This window comes from Mustela putorius, unplaced genomic scaffold (genome assembly GCF_011764305.1).
Source record: "Mustela putorius furo isolate JIRA1106 unplaced genomic scaffold, ASM1176430v1.1 tig00003853_pilon_pilon_pilon, whole genome shotgun sequence".
Lineage (NCBI taxonomy): Eukaryota > Metazoa > Chordata > Mammalia > Carnivora > Mustelidae > Mustela > Mustela putorius.
Genome location: NW_025422005.1, coordinates 25,490,720 through 25,503,320, shown reverse-complemented (window position 1 = coordinate 25,503,320; position 12,601 = coordinate 25,490,720). Strand labels below are relative to the sequence as shown.

General features: G+C 48.0%; 1 protein-coding gene across 4 annotated transcripts in view; it reads left to right on the top strand.

Moving 5' to 3' along the window:
* The window catches only part of CSMD2 (CUB and Sushi multiple domains 2), a 600,967-nt gene that overhangs the window by 60,257 nt on the left and 528,109 nt on the right, over positions 1-12,601 (top strand). The window lies entirely within an intron of this gene.

Genomic DNA, 12,601 nt, shown 5'->3' with positions numbered 1-12,601 from the left:
CTTGGGAAGATGAGATAGAAGACACAAAGTGTTAGAGAGAAAACCAAGTCTTTCTATTAAGACAGATTTTGTATGGATTTGTGTGTATGTGTATGTAACTATTGGTGTGGATTCTTGGCACACATGGAGATCTTTTTCCTCCCCCTGGACCCAGCAGATACGTGTTAAAGGCTAATAGCGATCATGGCTTACATCCTATACTTGAAAACCATCAATACTTTGTTGGAATTTGCCTTGCATTTACATGGACTTGACTGGCAGTGTAGAATCAAGAGTTTTGGGACAGGGGCATCTGGGGGGCACAGTTGGTTAAGGTCTGACTCTTGATTTAAGCTCAGGTCAGGATCTCTGGGTCATGAGATTGAGCCCTGCATCGGACTCAGTGCTGAGTGCAGAGTCTGCTTGTGATTCTCCCTCTCCCTCTACCCCTCCACCCACCCCCTCAAAAAGGTGTTTGGGGCAAAGTTCCCACTCTCAAACCCCAGCCTGGTCACTGGAAGAGAAAACTCTGGAGAGGGCTTTCCTGTCCTGCTGAGCTGTCTTCCAAGGGAGAGAGAGATCCCTTCGAAGACGAGACAGGCAGGGAGGCTCCTGCCTGCGCAGACGGCCAAATGTGTCTGGGACAGAGGTCAGGCCCCAGAGTTCTTGCTCTCCAGCTTTTGTTGACCTGGTGCACGACTGTGCTCCCTGGCCAACGGCGTCCTGGTTCTGCCAGTCAGGCTTTGGGCTCCCCAGGGAGCCAAAGGGTTAGTGGCTTCCCAGCCAAGCCCCGGGGAGCTCAGGGTACTAATGAGCAGAACAGTAATGAGCCATTCCCTGGCAAGTGCTTTAACTCTCGAGGCTTTGTTCAAGATGCTCCGTGCCCTTAGCTCATGAGCTTCTGGAGCAGGGTCACAAGCAGCATTTATAGGTCAGCACCAGCTGTCTCCTCTCCCGCTCCCTGCCCTCTCAGGGAGAGGTGAAGGCAGAGGTGAAGCTGCCAAGCCTGCTACGGGGTAGGGGCACCTGGGGCCCCTCTGACTAATAGCTCCTCCTGGACAAGGCTGGGCTTATCCATCCCTCCTGGACAGTCAGCGGGTTTGGCGCACGGTAGGTCTTCAGTGACACTTGGCGGTGGGACAGGGACTGCAGTCCTCGTCACTTGTTCACTGCGCCACTAAGTCACGAGCACCCCTTACGTTCTAGACACTGGCCTGGGTGCAGGGGACGTGGCAGCAAGCACAACACAGCCACTGTCCTCACAGGGGCTACCTGCTCATGGGGGTGGCGGGCGTGGATGTGAATATGTGAGCTGAGCGTTCAAGGGCATCGGAGCTTGAGATAATATGGAACTGGGGCCGGAGAGGCTGGATGAGGTCGCAAGGGAGCAAATCCTCACCACTGGGTGCTGAGCTCGGGCGACACCAACCATGGGGCCCCTGCGTAGACTTTTGATGGACGCTGAATGAAGCTGAAAGATGGAAAGGCTAATGGGGTGCTTCGCTTGGGTGTGGACAGCTGGAGGCTGCCTTGGGTTCTGTGTCCTGGAGCTGTTCCAACTTTCTTGCTTTAAGGGCCTCACAGACGTGGTCAGACCTCTGCTTTCTGATGCTTGGTTTGCTCACTGGGAGAGTGAAATCCAGAACACCCATTGGAGTAGGGGGACTGGTCTGGCCTAGAAGGGTGGGGAGGCGGTCCTGGGAGGGAAGGCCCTGGATGTGTTCCTGGCCCCAGCGCAGCCCACGCTGGCCAGCCAGCGTGTGTGTGGAAGAGGGCCCCGGGGTCTGTGGCTTCACTAGGTCCCTGCTTGGGTTCCCCCTTTCTGGCATCTTCCCAGTCTGTTCATTTCCTTTCATTTCAGTAGCCAAGGGCCTACAGGCTTGGCAGAGGGGAAAGAGGGCTGTGCCTCTTGGGGTCCCTGCAGCCAGAGGAACTCCCAGCTTGGAGGGCCGTGGGTGGGGAGATGACCCCAGAGGGCAGCCCAGATAGCAGGAAGGAGCGGGATATGCATGAGTTCCTTGAAGGTTGTGGAATGGAGCTCCTTCCGAGAGTAGAGGGGACGGGCAGCAAGTGTGTGTTTGGTGGGGACTCCTGGGTCCTTGTGAGTTGTGTTTTTACATGGTTATTAGTCTCTTCTGGTTTTCTTCTTACTCATGAATCAGTTTCTACATGTATGTTTGTCCAGAAAATCATCTGTTTTATGGAGATGGTCAAGGGTCTCAGGCTAGAGTCATCCACAGTTTCCCCACCTCTCTGGGATCTGGGAGCAAACCTTCTGTCTGACGTTTGCTCCCACTTGTTTGTGTTTTGTTTCTTTTTACTCAATTAGTCTTGTCACAAGTTTGCGTGTTTTATTGGTCTTTTTAGCATTCTACCTGTAGGGGTATCAATTTTATTCTTTCTCTATTATCTAACTGATTCCTTTCTGCTTTTATCTTTATTCATCCTTTTCTATCTCTTACCTTGGGCCAATGTTGCTCTTTTGCTGATTTCATGAATTGAATTAGTTTCATTATTTCTTGTTTGGAAACAAAAACCTTAAGAGACATTTTCCCCCAAGTGTAACTTTGACCGTATCCCATAAATTTTGATGGATAGTCATTATTTTAGGAAGAGTCTCTAATTGTGGTTTTGTGCCTTCCTAGACTCTAGGGTTGTTGTTTTTTTTTTTCTCAGATTTTCCAGTTATTTTTTTTATATTTAAAACATTATTATCTAGTTGTATTGCATTATGATCAGATCATGATTTCTACTTTGGAGAATTGGCTGACTTTTTCCCCCACAGTATAAGATTGCTTTTTTGTAAGTGTTCTATAAGCATTTGAAAGAAATAATTTTTGTGAAAAAATTTGTGTTATTAACATTATGCAGTTTTTCTAATTTCTTACCGCCTGATGAGGTTTGTCAAGGATAAGCGGTGCATTGTTTTCACATTTGCACTCTTGTTCTTGTCAATTTATCCTTTTATTTCTAAGTTTTTACTTTATATATTTTGGTGCTGTACTCTTCAGCACGTAAGTATGCTTAAACATTAGATATTAAGAGTGAATTTTATGTATTTTTTCAATACAAAAGTTATCTTTAGTCCTCCAGGTTTTTTTTTTTTTTTTTTTTTTGGTCTTAAATTCTACTTTGATGCTAATATAATAACCACCTTCGTTTCTTTGGGGTTTGTATCTATTGGGTCCCCTTCTTTCCCAATTGGTCTGTTTTTAATATCTCTGCTATTGTTTTAGTTATGTCTCTTAGGACATCATATCATTGGACCTTTTTTTTTTAAGAATTAAAAATATTATTTATTTGAGAGGGAGAGAGAGAGATACAAGAGAGAACACAAGCCACGGGGTGGGGGAAGAGAGCCGACACGGGGCTCTATCCCAGGACCTTGGGATCATGACCTGAGCCAAGGGCAGGCACTTAAGGACCTAAGCCACCCAGATGCCCCTGGATTTTTATTTTTATTTTTATTTTTTTTTTTATTTTTTTTTTTTAAAGATTTTATTTATTTATTTGACAGAGAGAAATCACAAGTAGATGGAGAGGCAGGCAGAGAGAGAGAGAGGGAAGCAGGCTCCCTGCCGAGCAGAGAGCCCGATGCGGGCCTCGATCCCAGGACCCTGAGATCATGACCTGAGCCGAAGGCAGCGGCTTAACCCACTGAGCCACCCAGGCGCCCTGGATTTTTATTTTTAAACCTTCACTGGGAGTCTGTTCCTTAATAGGAAAGCTTAATCTACTCAATTTTTTGGTGACAACATATATGTTTGTTCCAGTGTAATACTTAATGCTTTCTGTTCTTAAGTTTCCTTATTCTTATTTACTATTATTTCCTTTTCTCTACTTTCTTTGCCTTTTCTGTGATTTTGGTTCTACTAGTGGTTAAGTTACTTCGTGAGAACACATTTTTTAAAAAGATTTTATTTATTTATTTGACACAGAGAGCACACAAGCAGGGGGAGCAGCAGGCAGAGGGAGAGGGAGAAGCAGACTCCCCACTGAGCAGGGAGCCTGACACGAGGCTGGATCCCAAGACTGTGGGATGACCTGAGCCGAAGGCAGATGCTTAACAGACCGAGCCACCCAGGCGCCCCCAAAAAACATTTTAAGGTGTATTTCTCTGTCAACATTTTGTCTGGCTAGGCTTTTTCTTAACTGGGTCATACCGGCATTGCACCTTGTAGAAATTCCTTAGTGTTAGTAGCATATAGGTGTCTTTCTCTTTTTCCTAGTTCCCAGAGCAAATGTTTATACTGACTCTTTTTAATACACCTCCGATTATTTCCATGAGAACTTAGGGGCTCAGGTGGAAGGGGAGTATAACATGTTGGCCTGGCTATCCATCTTCAACTGGAAGTTTCTCTTAGGAATTTTTATTCTTTTGATGCTATTGTGAATAGAATTGATTTTTATTTTATTTTTGGATTATTCACTGCTAATATATAGAAGTACAGTTGGTTTTTGTGCATGAGGTCTTATGTCCCATGACCTTGCAGAACTTGTTATGAACAATCCTAATTTTTTTTTTTTTAAATCTGTGAATACATGCTTTTGTTTTTCCCTTCCAATCTAGGCATCTTTTAGGGTTTTTTTGTTTGTTTGGTTGAGATTTTTTTTTTTTTTTTTTTTGCCTAACTGTACTGGATATGATCTCTAGTGTAGTCTTGAATAGAAGTGGTAAAGCTGGACATCCTTAATTTGCTCCGGACCTGAAAACATTTAGTCTTTCGCTATTAAGTGTGATGCTAGCTATAGAGGACGGCTAGAGGCGCTTCGGAGGAAGGTTTTAAGCAGAGGATTTTGGCATAGCCTGGCTGCAGTCGGGAGAAGGCACTGGGTTGGGGGCTGGACTGGTGACCGCCAGGCCAAGCAGGAGACCGTGGTAGCCTGAGCTAGACCCATGGAGAGAGAAGATGGCGTGGCTTTGTGTGATGTTAATGGAAAGACATTGTCCCTGAAGTTAACGGTGAATTTGTCGGGACGGTGGAGTGAAAATAAACAGAAGGAGGTGGAGGGTGACTCCACAGTGTCTGGCCTAAAAGCAGAACACAAGCGGAGATCCGTGTGTGGTGAATTCTGTTCTCCCGGAAAAGGTGTTCTCACGGCATAGCAGGGTCTCTTCTGTACGGACGCCTTTTCTTTATTCACTGAGCGGAACAGGAGGGTCCCATGCTCTTATGTTGTCTTCCTGTGAAACAGTGGAGTACAGTGGCGGCAGGCCTGGATTTATACTCAGGTGGGTTCCGCATTTATTAATGTTGTGACCTGTGCAAGGTCTGGCTTCTCGGAGCCTCATCTCTAAAATGGAAGTCACACTGCCCAACTTTGCCCATCTTCCAGGGTTTGGGGTGGGAGCCCCAGCTACAAATCTCTTCGTGTTCCAGCAACGGTATTTGCTTCTTTCCCCGCCCCTCTGTTCCCAGACCTAGGAACTCAGACTGTTCTACAGGGCTTTGGTGTCTGTCCTGACACTGTTTCTCTAGACTTCTTAGATCACAGGAGCACAGGTGTGGAGCACGGGCGCTGGAGAAGGAATGGGCCTGGGGTTGTCACTCACTGTAGGTGGCATTACTGAGCCCCTGACCACCTAGTAGTAAGGCGAGAGCAACGGGAAGTCTGCAACAGGCTTCTCTGTGCCTGGATAGCCCGTGGCTTGCTGTGTTTATTGTCTACAACTCCGCAGGCTCAAGTTTTGCAGTTCTGCTGTCTGTGCAGCTGGAATGTGCTTCTCCTTTCTTCTTCTCTTACTCCAACACTGATCTTTTCCACTTGGTGGATACATTCCAGCACAACGCTGAAGGGTCTCCTCTCCACCTTAATCCCCAGCCCCCTTAAACTTACTTTCTCCGGCTGCTTGCTCATGGGTTGTGTTACGAGTGACAAGCTTGCTAACTGGTTGGATCTAAGTTCCTTGAGACTGAGAGTCAGGCCTTCTACCACATTTTGCGGTGGCAGAGCCCCGCAGTGAAATATATCTCTTGCTAGTGTGTGACGTGAGCTTGACTTCCAGCTGTTCCTTAGCCGCTGGGCATCCATTGGTCTCTTTAACTCAGCCTCAGCATCCCCATCTATGAATTGGGTACATCAACATCTGCTTCCTAGGTTGGTTGGTGGGATTAAATTAAATCATGTGTGTAAATCACCTTGAACTGTATAAAGTATAAACAAAAGGAATACTTGTGCATTTGGAGAAGAAAATCAGAAAACACAATTAAGCAAAAAGACACTTCCCCCCCCCCCAAATAAATGTATAAGTCATGTGGCAGAGCAAAGGTTCTCAAACCCCAGGGGACATTTGCCAAGGTCTAGAGACATTTTTGGTTGTCACAGCTGGTGGGGTGGGGGGACTGTGGCATCTAATGGGTCAAGGCCAGGAATGCTAAACATCTGGCCATGCCTAGGACCGCCCCCAGGACACACCCCCAGCGAGGGGCTGAGGTTGAGAAATCCTGATGAAGGTGATGGAGGGGTTAAAGCCTTTGGCATGGGACATACTTAGGTTCTAATCCTATTTCTAGGTCAGTGACCTTGGACAAGTCAGTCAACCCACGTGAGCCTCAGTTTCCTCCCCTGCAAAATGGGGAACTCTGGGTGGTGCTCTGTGCTGACAGCTGCACCTGGCATCATCAAGGAAGAGGTGCCAGGAGACACTGCGCTCGGCTCGTTCTCTATGCAGATGCCATTCATCTCCCAGCGACTCCCTTTCTCTACCAGGAGTTCAGAGCCATCTTCTTGAAAGCATCTCACATTTCATCTAGAGCTATTCACAAGCAGCAACATCCCAGGGTGCCAGAAGGCAGCGTCTGGCTGCTTGAAATTAAATTTACAATAGAAGCTGATCAGATTCTTCTCATAATGGATCAGGGTGGGAAGCGAGAGCAGAAGCTGGTCTTGAAAGCCTCAGAGCCTGTAGGAGTTTGGAAATTAGCAAGAAAAGAACAAAGAGCCTTCCAGATAATGCAGTGTCAGCTCTGCCTGGATAAATTACCACAATGATCCCCCCATCTCTGCTTTGGCACAATTAGATGGCCTTTCCGTGCTGGCAAACGTCCTGTTGCATTGCCGTTTAATGTCAGATGAAGTTTTCTAATGAAACACGTAATCTACGGAGACGCTGCTAATAAACAGCGTCACTGTGTATCGGAGGGTTTAGAGGGCGCTGGTGATGACTACACCGGTTAAGCACAGCTAAGCATCCCTTAATTTAGACATTTGGGTGCAAGTGATGGGAAACACTACAGCTCGTTCCCTCAATTACCGGCAGTACGCATTCTGTCGTCTGCCTAAGGTGGAATGAAGTTTAAGTCATTTGGAGCTGGTTGCAGATTTCACTCAACTGGCGTTAGGCACCTGTTTGGAAGTTGTAAAAAATGCACCAATTTGCCAGATTTACTGTCTTCTTATAAATCTGTATCACAGCCGAGGCCCCTGAAGGACCCGTCTGTTTGCATTCCTTAAAAAGTGTTCCTTGCACATCAGTGGGGCAATCCTCGAAGAGGCCTCTCTCTCCCCAGAGTGCCTTGAGAGTGTGCTCCTGTGTGCAGGAGGTGGCTGGGAGGGCCCGAGGGGGTGAGGGGGCATGCTTTCTTTGTGACTGCAATGGGGCAAGAGGACGCTGGAAAGGGGAAAGGAGAGATGGTGGCCCTGGATGCCTCTGAGGGTCCAGCTACCGCGCGAGACACGGTCATTCATGGTGTTTCTTCAACACCGCATGCCTATAGGAGCGCCAAGTGCTGGGGATACAGGAGTTAACAGGGCAGCCTCTGCTTTCAAGAAACTTACAGTCTCTTTAGGGAGGACAGATAAATACGCAGGCAGCAGGAGTCCAGGATGCTGCACGCTCTGCTCCGGCTGGGGCAGCTGATGGCCTTGAGGGAGCTCTTTGGAGATGCTGATCTATGGGCCTGGGATGTCCTTCCTCCATCTGCCCCTGTGCTTAGCTATCTTACTCATTCTTCGTACCTCAGTTCACTTGTCATTTCTCACTCAGGGACTCCTCTGAGCAACCCCCACTTCTTCACCTGGCCAGACCCTCCTACGATTACCCTCCTCCATGCCTCCATCCTTCATGGCTTTATGTGTGTGTGTGTGTGTGTGTGTGTGTGTGTGTGTGTGTGTGAGATTCTGTGATTTGTGTGCATCTCCCACAGGACCGCGAACCCCTTGGCTACGGAGACTGTTTCTATTTTACTCTGTGTCGTGTCTCCAGGGCCTGGCTGATGGTAGGTGTTCAACAGATATTCAGGGAATGAATAAATGAATGAATGAATGAATGAATGCTGTCTGGAGGAAGGGTCACTCACCTGGCAGGGCATGGAGGGAAGGATGAGAGCAGTGTTTCAAACCAAGAGAATAGTGTGTGTACCAGTCCAGTAAAGCAGAGAAGATGAAGTATAGGATGAGAGTGGGTTCATTGTGGGGTGGGCTGTAGTGGGGAGGTAGGGGTGTGGCCTCGGCAGAGCACCAGGGGCCCTATACACCATGCTGGGGAACTTGTCACGTATTCTAATGAAAGTGGGGACGCACCAGAAGGTCTTAAATGGGCACTGTATGTGTTATCTAATCATTCAATAGCACCGTCATGAAATCAGTAGCGTTAATTTCATTGCCAGATAAACGTCTGAGGTCTCTAAGCTGCCGAGGGCTGAAAGGGGGGGGTGGGCCACAGGTCCCCTGGAGCCAGAAACGAGGCTCTTTTCCCCACACCAAAATGCTTCCTTACCACACTCATTTGCATTCATTTCATTTCCTTTTTAAAAATTCATTCCGTTTTCCTTTTAAAGCAGCTTCTTTGAAATAGTGAAAGTAGTAAGCACTCACTACTGTAGGAAAGTCAGGCAGTCCAGCAGCGTGGAGTAAAATGACGGAAGCGCCTCCTTCCCCAGGCCCTTGTCCCAGCCCCGCTCCCGGGAGGTGACTGCTGTTAACAGTTTGGTGTGTGTCCAATTTCTTTTTAAATAAAGATTCATTAAACTGCCCGTGAGGCTTATTGGGACATCCATCAGCCCTTTAAAAATTGTTCTGATGAATTAAGTGTAAACTAATTAGAAACATGGATTCAATTACCCTCGAAACACACAAGGGCTTAATAATTAATAGGAAGAGGGCTTGAGGCCAAAGGCATTATGGATTTTATCAAACCCCTAACATCTGAAAAGTAAATATGTTTGATTCACCCTAAATGCTGGCAGATTCGCCATCCAGAGGCAAACCTGTTGGTACGAGCTTTGTGTTTAATCAGGAAAGTTATCTGTGATTAATAAAGAGTCAGCTGGAGTGCGTGGAAGCCGAGGTCTGCTGGTTGTTGCTGGAGATGACAGCCTGGGACAGGAGAGCCTGTCTCTCTGGGTTCCTGGAGTCAGCTCTGTTCATGATCTCTCACCAGCTGGCTTTGGGGGTGGTGGAGGGGGTAGCGGGTCCCCTGAGGTCCCCTGTGAATTCACTGATCCTTCTTGTGGGTCCAGAGTATCTGGGGAGTACTGCTGGGCCAAGAAACCCTGCAGGATTTTGGGGGGAACATGCTATTTGTCCCCTTGGACTATGAACTATGTTTCCTTAGATGGAGTTGAAGGAGAGCTGGTGTGGGGGAGAGGAATGAATATTTACCTGCTGTGCCAGCTGCTCTGTGTACCATAGCTCATTGAATCTGCAAAGTTTTCCCGGAGGTAAGAATTATTGTCTCCATTTTTAATGCTAGGGAAACTGAGTCTCAAAGAGGCTATGTGCCTTGGGGTGGCTGTGTTCAAAGTCCGAAATCTGCCTAACAGCCAGGTTCACACAGGTCTGCACAACGACACCAGGGCTGAAAGGGGTGGTGGTGGAAGGGCAGGAAGCAGGGGCTCAGGAAACTAACTGCCGGGACCCATGGGGCAGCCATGTGCTCCATCACCTAATGCCAAAGGGTGGGTTTGGGCGGACGTGGTGGGGGGAGGGGTTGGCAGCAGGTGCTACATAAAGCCAGGTGGGCAGCAGTGTCGGGGTCCTGAGCAATCTCTCCACTCACAGTAGGACCCTGTGGTTCAAGGTCAAAGTCAATCTTTGTGGCAAAGCTTCACCTAGCTTGTTCGCCAAGTCTGCTACTTAAGAGCAGCCAAAATTTAAGGCCCCGTGGAGCCCGAGTCTCCGGCCAAAAGGCCGCGCTAGCTCATCCCTCCTCATGACTGGTTCTGCTCGCCGTCTTACCAGGTGTTGGTCAAAGATGCAGCATTGCCCCAGAATGGAGTGGGCCACCCCTTGACCTTCATCTGCCCCTTTCTTGCAAGTGGTGGCTGACAGGGGCATTGCTGAGATAGGAAAGCGCCCTCTCATTTATCCTCGGCGCTTATTCCCTGAACCTTTAGCGCCACAGAAATCGCTGTGCAAGAACCCTGTAACCCAGGATATGGGCGTCAGGGTGGAGGCAAGCTTGGACATGGAATTCTAGCCTTCCCTCTCTTCATCAGTAGAAACGGTACCCAAACAAACCACCCCCCAAGTACGAGTTCCTTGTTCCCTGGGAATTAAAATAAATGTAAAAGGAAGCCAACTGTCAGCTTTTCAGCGAACCAAGAGCCAAGTTATTGCTTCCGGGGGTGGGTGTGAGCTGCCGCAGGGTGTGGTGCCCTGAGCCAGGCATGGGACAAGGAGACCTGGCTCATGTCCAGCCTGTTTCCTGACCGACTTCACCAGGTCTTTCCCTTCGGAGACTCAGCAGTGTCTTCCTGACTTGTCCGTGGAGGGTGTGAGTCCAGAAAGCCTCCAGAGCTTCTCGGAGTTCTGAAATCATGGGATTGAGTCTTGCTGGAAACGTATGGGGAAGGGCTATGCAATACTCTGCATCTTCTTGGATTATTTCTATCCTCCTCGTGTACTGCTCTCAGCTCTGTGAATAATTCTACCGTTTGTCTTTGGCATCGGGGTTTGTTTTCCAGGGGCCCGTCCAGCAGCGTGACAGAAAAGGCTGACTGCCCCCCATTATTCTTGGTCATGTCCACGGTCTGTAAGAAGCAGCAGCCTCCCCTGCGTCCGGTGCTGCCGTGTGGTTTAGTGGTCAACAGAAGGTGGATAGAAGTCATGTGTACCCCTCCCAGCCTGGCCCAGGAGGGCTGCTCTGTGATCTTGTGTTCCCTCTTCTTCTCTGGAGTCAGGAGATGCTTGCATGACTCTTTGAAGTAATTTGTACTTGAAACCCACCTGCTCCTGATTGGCTGAATTTTGTACAAAAGCTTTGCTCTCTGAGGGCCCCGGGGTGTGTCTGTTGCTGTAGTCCGGGTTTTCTTAGCCTTTGTGAGCTCTGAGTCCAGCCACTGAGGATGGTACTACAGAACCTAGAGGGAGGTGAGGATTCTAGATGGCAGGATCCATGAGCTTTCCAGAATTGACATTTGGTCTTGTTTGCTATTGGGGGAGATGAAGCTCCTGGACAATCTGGCCCTAGTGCCTAAAACTGAGGCCATTGATGCAGAGTTGAGATATTCTTTAAAGGAGTTTTTTGTGCTCCTGACTTCTGGTGGATTCCTCTTGGCCTCGTGTGGTTCTGGCTGTAGTCCCTGTCCCCATCCAATCTCCTGGGGCTTCAGCTGAGAACACATCGTGGTGTGGTGGCTCAGAGAGAGGCTTTGGAGCCAGGCTGCCTGGATTCACGGCCTTGCTCTGCCTCTTACTGGCTGTGACTTTGAGGAAGTCCCTTGTCCCCAAGTCTCATTGTCACTGCCATAAAGTTGGGATTCTAGTGGCACCTATCTCGTAGGAAAGTCGTGAATATTCAGCTACCCTACAAGACCCAACTACATAGCAGGTGGCTGGGCTCGTGGTAAGCCCTCAGTAGATGCTTATTGTCTTGTCATTATTGTCTGTCCTCCCTGAAGCTCGGGTCCCCGCTACCACCTCCTCGGTCCGTCCCCACCCCATTTATCTCTTGCCGTGGTTATCACAACAGCCTCCCACCTCTTCCCTGCTATGCCTTGGGTGTTTTCTGTCTTATCCCTAATACCAGAGTTACAAGGATCTTTTATTTTCACATTTTTAATTTTTTTTTAAGATTTTATTTATTTGAGAGAGAGTGTGAGCAAGAGAAATAGAGCACGGGTAGAGAGCAGGGAAGGGCAGAGGGAGAGAGAGAAGCAGGGTTCCTGCTGAGCAGGGAGCCCAACACGCAGGATCTTGGGTTCATAACCTGAGCCACCCATCACTCAACTGAGCCACCCAAGGAGCCCTCCTTTTTAAAAGAGCAATCGTTGAATTGAAACATATAGAAAGAAACAGTTTGAGATTTACAGAGAAGTTGGAAAGATGGTACAGAGAGTTCCTATATGTGGCTCACTCAGATTCCCTTATTATGAACATCTCACATCTGTGTGATACCTTTGCCACAGATAATAAACCAATACCGATTTATTGTTATTAACCTAAGAACATATTCTATTCAGATTTCCTTAGTTTTTACCTAATGTCCTTTTTCTGTTCCAGGATCTCCCCCAGGGTATCTTAGATCCTTAGGCTCCTTTTGGCTGTGACGGTTTCTCAGACTTTGCTTGTTTTAGATGATGGATACTTTTGAGGAGTACTGGTCAGGTTTTTTGTAGAATGTCCTTCAGAAGGGATTTGTCTGTTGTTTTTCTCATGATTTGACTGGACTCCTGCTTTT